Genomic DNA, 6909 nt, shown 5'->3' with positions numbered 1-6909 from the left:
ATAATGCTATTCTTATAACTATGAGGAAAGGGCAACACAGCTGCTTTTTCTTTTCTTTGGTGATCAGGATTTGCTATCCAAAAAGTTGCAGAATAATTTGAATGTAATTAGATGAAATTTTCCCCAGCAGAAAAGCAAAAATTAATTTTGACTCTAGTTACTGAAAGAAAGCTCAGAAGCCCTACACTGAGCTTTTTAAACATTTATGGTCTCCTTCACTTAGAAAGCAGTCCTTTATGTTCAACTTAAAAAGCAAACTCATTTGCTGGATGACCTTAGGCCTATGAGTTGAATTAACACTAAATTAAAAATTCTGAACATCTCTACAGTTTCTTTGTTTCTATAAAATGCTTGGAGAAATTCAATTTTACTGCATTCTACTCAAGTTTTTATGAATTTACCTTTATTTCATTTCATATTATTTACTTAATCCTTTATTTTTCATGAAAGTAGAGAGGACAGATTCCTAATATTTATTATTTTTTTCTTTATAATGCAGTCAATTTCTTTCCAAGCAAATCCCCTTTAGAGGGTAATGCAATTAATTTCAGTTTTGAAGATGGAACTGTGGTCTACAATTCTTGGTCTGCTATTTTTGCAGGAGCAATAAGAGCTGTTGTGAAAGTAATGAAAAGTTCAATGGGATCTTGTGATGGACGATTCCCACAAAATATAAAGCTGCTAGGTATGTAAAATCACTGCAGATGGTGACTGTAGCTATAAAATTAAAACATGCTTACTCCTTGGAAGAAAAGCTATGACAAACCTAGCCAGTGTTTTAAAAAGCAGAGACATTACCTCGCCAACAAAGGTCCGTATAGTCAAAGCTGTGATTTTTCTAGTAGTCATGTATGGATGTTAGAGTTGGATGATAAAAAAGGCTGAATGCCGAAGAATTGATGCTTTTGAACTGTGGTGTTGGAGAGGACTCTTGAGAGTCGCTTGGATTGCAAGGAGATCAAATCAGTCCATCCTAAAGGAAATCAACTCTGAATATTCATTGGAAGGACTGATGCTGAAGCTGAAGCTCCAATACCTTGGTTACCTGATGTGAAGAGCCAACACATTAGAAAAGACCCTGATGCTAGGAAAGATTGAAGGCAGGAGGAGAAGGGGATGACAGAGGACAAGATGGCTAGATGGCATCACAGACTCAATGGACATGAGTTTGAGCAAGCTCTGGGAGATGGTGAAGGAGAGGGAAGCCTGGTGTGCTGCAGTCCACGGGGTCACAAAGAGTCAGACACGACTGAGTGACTGAACAACAAAAGGGATGTAAAGGGATGACATCCTAAGATTTTAGAGCACTTTAGAACAGTTGTTTAAAATAAGCAGGAAATGCTGAAATTAAAAAAAAATTATACATGGTATAAAATGAAAGTGAAGTGGCTCAGTCATGTCCGACTCTTTGCGACCCCATGGACTATAGCCTACCAGGCTCCTCAGTCCGTGGGATTTTCCAGGCAAGAGTACTGGAGTGGGTTGCCATTTCCTTCTCCAAGGGATCTTCTCGACCTGGGTCGGGATCAAACCCGGGTCTCCCGCATTGCTGGCAGACACTTTACCCTCTGAGCTACCAGGGAAGCTCTCTATACGGTATAGATACTTATAAAATAAATAGAAAATAATTCTAACTTCATGAACTTTTTAGTATTTGTTGTTATATATGTGTCTAAGATAGATGTAAAGAGCCCTGTTTTCAAACATGGGTACTTAATTGTTATTATTTAATTTTTTTTTTGTATTTAGGGATATAATGAGTCCTATATACTATATGGAGAAGGCAATGGCACCCCACTCCAGTACTCTTGCCTGGAAAATCCCATGGATGGAGGAGCCTGGTAGGCTGCAGTCCATGGGGTCGCTGAAGAGTCAGACACGACTGAGTGACTTCACTTTCACTTTTCACTTTCATTCATTGGAGAAGGAAATGGCAACCCACTCCAGTGTTCTTGCCTGGAGAATCCCAGGGATGGGGTCGCACAGAGTCGGACACAACTGAAGTGACTTAGCAGTAGCATATACTATATAGTACTCCAGGTTAGGGTAAAAGCAGCTTACAATAATTTTTGACATGAAATAGTGCTCAGGGGAAAAAACAGGACGGGAGAAATAGCTATGATAAAAAAGTATTAAAAGTACTTTTTATTTTTTCTAAAACAATTATATTTGTTTCTATATACTTAATAATATAAAACTCATAGCACATATATTTGATTACTTGCCTCCAAAAAATTGTTGACATTCTCTGTGGCCATCTGTCAAGGTACTCATTCCTTTGTGTTTGATGAAATTAGAGGAGGATTATGCTTCTATGGATTGATGAAGGAAAATATTCTGTGTTCTTGTCTTCTGGTATTTATTTCCCTAGTCCTGTTAAAAAGGAAATAAGCATAAATTTTGAACAGATAGCCAGTTATTCTACATTTCTTTAGATTTATATTTAAGAATATTTTGAGATTCTTAATGAGGAGTTTTAGTCTTACACACAGGATTTGCTAAATATATAACTCCAGGTAAGAAGAGCTATATGAGATGATTCAATCCCCATATCTTTCAGGATAGGCAACTGAAATCCAGACAGGTTAAACAGCTCAACCATTTTTACAATCAACTGGTGGCAGGGCCAACACAAGAAACCAATTATTATCATTTCAAGTTTAGGGCTCTTTCCTCTAGTTGTCTCCCAGTAGGCAGAACATAAAACTCTCTAGAAGAGGGAAGAAGATTGGGAATAGTATTATTGTCATGACCAAGCTAAATTTCTCAGCCCTAATAATGAGAGAAAAATCTAGAAAGAAAAATCATCGTAGTTAAATAACATTTAGGTTATTAATTCAAGTACAGCATGTACTCAGTGGACATCTAAGGTATTTTAAAATTAAAGTATGATCAAGATTATTTGGTTTAAAATGACCAGTTACCATTTAATTTCTCAGTTTCATCTAGTTATGATCATTTATTTTTTCTCATCTTTGGTACTATAACAATCTATTATCCACAGAGCAAAAGAGAGGTAACTTTATTATCTACAGAGCAACAGACCAATATTTTTAAAAAGAAAACTGATTTTAGACACTCTTAGTCAAAATCCTTCAAAGATATCCTAGAGCATCCATGATAAAATCCAAAGGATTACATTGCCTTAAATGATTGGGTGCTCTCTGATACCTATCCTAATACACTTCCCCTTGCTGGGTGTCCTACAGCCTAGTTGATCTTGTTCTTCCTTAAATATGCTAAGCACACTTTCAGTTTAGGTCTTTGACCTCGGTCCTTCCTCAGACTGGACCACTTCTCCACATAGCCACATACCTGTTCCCAATGACTGAAATGTTCTTTTCTCTGACAGTAACACCACATGTTTCAAGAATTTACTCAAACGTCACCACCCAGAGAGGTCTTCTTTTATTACTAGCTAAACAACTTCCCCACCCTACATCACTCACCCCTCTCCCTACTGACCCTCATTTTCTATACCCATACATGCTTCAGTTCCAGGCAGAGTACTTTCTAGATATTATACAACTCAACATAATCCCTAAGGGACCAGGTCAGTCTTGGAATTAAGTATTGAGTTTTTATAGGTAATATGGTAAACATACTATAATTACGCACTCTGTCTTCCGTCTCTGAGCACTCAAATAAAATGTCAATATCTTTAAAAAGAAAACATATATTCTTTCTAAGTGATATTTATAAAAAGACAAATATTTCTTACCAGTTTTACTACTAAACAAGTTAATACTAGGTCAGGTTTTATCACTATATGAGTTGCAAAACTTTGTTTCAGAGCTTTTGGATTTCAGAATTGCAGGTAAAGAATTGCGGAATATAATATATATTTATTTCTTTATTGCCTGTCTCCTTTAAGTAATGTAAGCTTACAAGGCCAACTTTTTTTTTCCTACTGTATGCCCAGTGGCTAACAGATAAGTACTCAAAAATATTAGATGAAAGGGTAAGTAATCTTCTGTAAAGATTAGTTTTTATTCTTAACATTCTAAATAAATCCTATTCTATAATAATAATATTCTTCTCAATTGAAGGAAAAGTTGAAAAAATTATTTTGAAAGATTCTTAAAATGATTTCTTCTTGTATAGTTCATTGAAAGAAAAAAATATGATAAACAGCATTTAGATAAAACTACAGGAAACAACACCTGAGCTCAACAGAATTCTAGAAATCTACGTGCTTCCTTGCATTCCCATTTTCTATTTAACTACTTATCTGTTTATCACTAAACCATCCATCTTCCATCTATCTACATTTTTCTCTTTGATTTAGACATCTCACCATTCTTGACCCAACACATTATCTCTAAAATGAGAGGGCAGAACTCAATCTTTAGTAGTTCCACGATTTTACTAACAGTTAAATAACTGAGGCAGTAATCACTCTGACTATCCCAGAAGTTGACTGGCTGGTCTCAAAGACATATAATCTTGTTTATCTAACCTACAATTAAAAAACAGAAACTAGTTTTTACTTAAATTTAAGTATGTATGTTTAACTCAAATGAAGTTACACAGTTGTCAAATAACCACTTTATGTCACAGATACAGAATACTCAACTTCTGTGTAAGTTTCTGCTGAAGAGTATGCCTAATAGTAACAAGTATTTATTTAGCATTTACTGTGTGCCAGGTATTATTCTAAGTTCTTACAGTATATTATTAAACTTAAAACATCTGTACTAGCTAGATACTAATATCAACCCCCTGTGGTAACCTGGATTACTCCTCCCTTTCCCCACCACATGACCATGGGAGGTGCATATATACTTCTCTGCTCTTTGAGTTTGGAACTGGCCACATGCCTTGCTTTGACCAAATGGGGTAGCAGCAGAAAACACACAAGCAGAGCCTTGAAATATGTATGCTTTAGCAACTTGGTTTCTTCCTTGCTATCTTGCCTTTGTCTCTGAGGAAAAAATGTTTCAGGTAGCTACAGGTCCAAGGAAGATGAGACATGAGGCACAGACCCAGATGCATCTTCCACTTGAACCCACATCTGGTTGAATCCAGTCTGGATCAGACCTACTCCTCTTACCCACAGATTTCTGAGCAAGAACTAAATGCTTATTGTGGCATGCCAGTGAGATTTTTGTGGTGGTTTGTACTGCAGCGAAAGCTCACTGATAAACTTCCTCTTTATAGACAGCAAAAATGAGGGTCAGAGATTAATTTGTCCAAATTTTCATTGCCAATAAAGTGGTAGAGCTGGATATGAAGTCATGCAAGTCTAGCTCAAAGGTCTATACTCTTGTCTCTATGCTATATTGCCACTGCATTAAATTTGCTGTATCATGAGATATTAAGCCATTAATTAATATGGCAGTAGGTGATTTGGCACATTAAAATTCATAATTGTAAATTTATCTAATTGTCAGTGGACAAAGATGTCCTGCAGCTTTCAGTATTGCATTTTGAGACATTAATAGATATAAAATGAATGTACCATCTGAAGTCAGATTAATAAGACTATACATCTCATGATGTAGCTTCTCAACTCACCCTGGCACTAAACAGTGGCTCTCAGTACTGACAGCTCTACTGCATGATTCTACTCTCTGACTTTGGCTGACCTTTTCAGGCATGCATCAGTGATCCAAGCTGAATTTCTATTTTAGTAGCCTGAAATTTGGACGTGTGAGTGGGAGCCCTCATCAAGTGCTCTACTCTAGGGAAAGATGAAATCCCCAGAGCTACCCTTGTTCCTTTTCATCCCACCTGTCAATTGCATGATACTTTAGTATCTTACCAGGCAAATGCCGTTTTTAAATAAGTTTGCCAAACTGTTTTTCTTATTGCAACCAAAAGAAATTTAACCAAAATTAAGTTTAAAAATCCATTGTTCTTTTTGTTATAACTTAAAAGTGCAGAGGAAGGACTTATTAAAGACTGAATAAAGCTTGCATTTTTTTTTTAATCCTGTTGAAGTAATTTCACAATCATAGTTATGGATTGTGTGCCTGCTGATACAAGTTAAATATTCTTCCATATTTTAAAAACTAGGGCTCATGGACCCTAAACGATCTGTGGATAGATCTACATTTTATTAAAACTGCAAAAGTAGATTTCCTTTGGAAACTTACATATTTTCTGTATTTAAATACATTTTGTTTATAATGTATTTAATGAGCTTTCTAGATTCCTTTTGATAATGAAAGGCAAATTGACATATGGGATTATTTTTGTCATTGATTCATTCAAATTATTTATGAGACTCAAATCTATTCCAGATATTGTTTTAGATACTGAAGATACAACAGGGATGAAACAAAGTCTCTGCCCTCATAAAGAAAGAAGAAGGAATATGAGGGATATAATTTAAAAATTCCACAGCACTATTAGTAATGAATTTGATACATCTATACAGTAAGGAGATGAGAGTAGCTTAAAAGTGTGAAAGTATAAAGGTAAAATGCCTGTGAAAGTTTATGAGCCATCTTTAATCTATACCTAATCTTCAAGGGGAATACATCATCATATATAGGAAATTCTGCAAGAAATCATACGTATGAGTAAACAACAGAGTACAACCATCAACACAAAGGCAATGTTTTATACACTTTTTACTTTGCCAGTGATTTCATATTGACTACCACAATGGAGCCTCTCAATACTTCTTACAGAGGAGCAGGAAAGAAAATGGAGCCTAAGAAGTTTGAGAAACTTCAGTGGTAGAACCAACCATGGGCTTCCCTGGTGGCTCAGACAGTAAAGAATCTGCCTGCAACACAGGAGATCTGTGTTGGGTTCAATCCTTGGGTTGGGAAGATCCTCTGGAGAATGGAATGCATACCTACTCCAGTATTCTTGCCTAGAGAAACCCATGGACAAAGAAGCCTGGTGGACTATAGTCCATGGGGTCACAAAGCATCAGATACGACTGAGTGACTAAGC

At 36.0% G+C, this 6909-nt stretch overlaps 1 long non-coding RNA gene across 1 annotated transcript in view; it reads right to left on the bottom strand.

Moving 5' to 3' along the window:
* Nucleotides 1-2229: 2229 nt before the first annotated feature.
* LOC122453867 overlaps nucleotides 2230-6909 on the bottom strand; it is a 207507-nt gene continuing 202827 nt past the window's right edge. The window contains exon 4 of the long non-coding RNA XR_006273202.1: nucleotides 2230-2373. This is a non-coding gene — a long non-coding RNA (uncharacterized LOC122453867). The remainder of the gene's footprint in view (nucleotides 2374-6909) is intronic.

Source organism: Cervus canadensis, chromosome 15, assembly GCF_019320065.1.
Source record: "Cervus canadensis isolate Bull #8, Minnesota chromosome 15, ASM1932006v1, whole genome shotgun sequence".
Lineage (NCBI taxonomy): Eukaryota > Metazoa > Chordata > Mammalia > Artiodactyla > Cervidae > Cervus > Cervus canadensis.
Note: the sequence above shows the minus strand (reverse complement) of the source record. Positions and strands in the feature narration are given on the sequence as shown.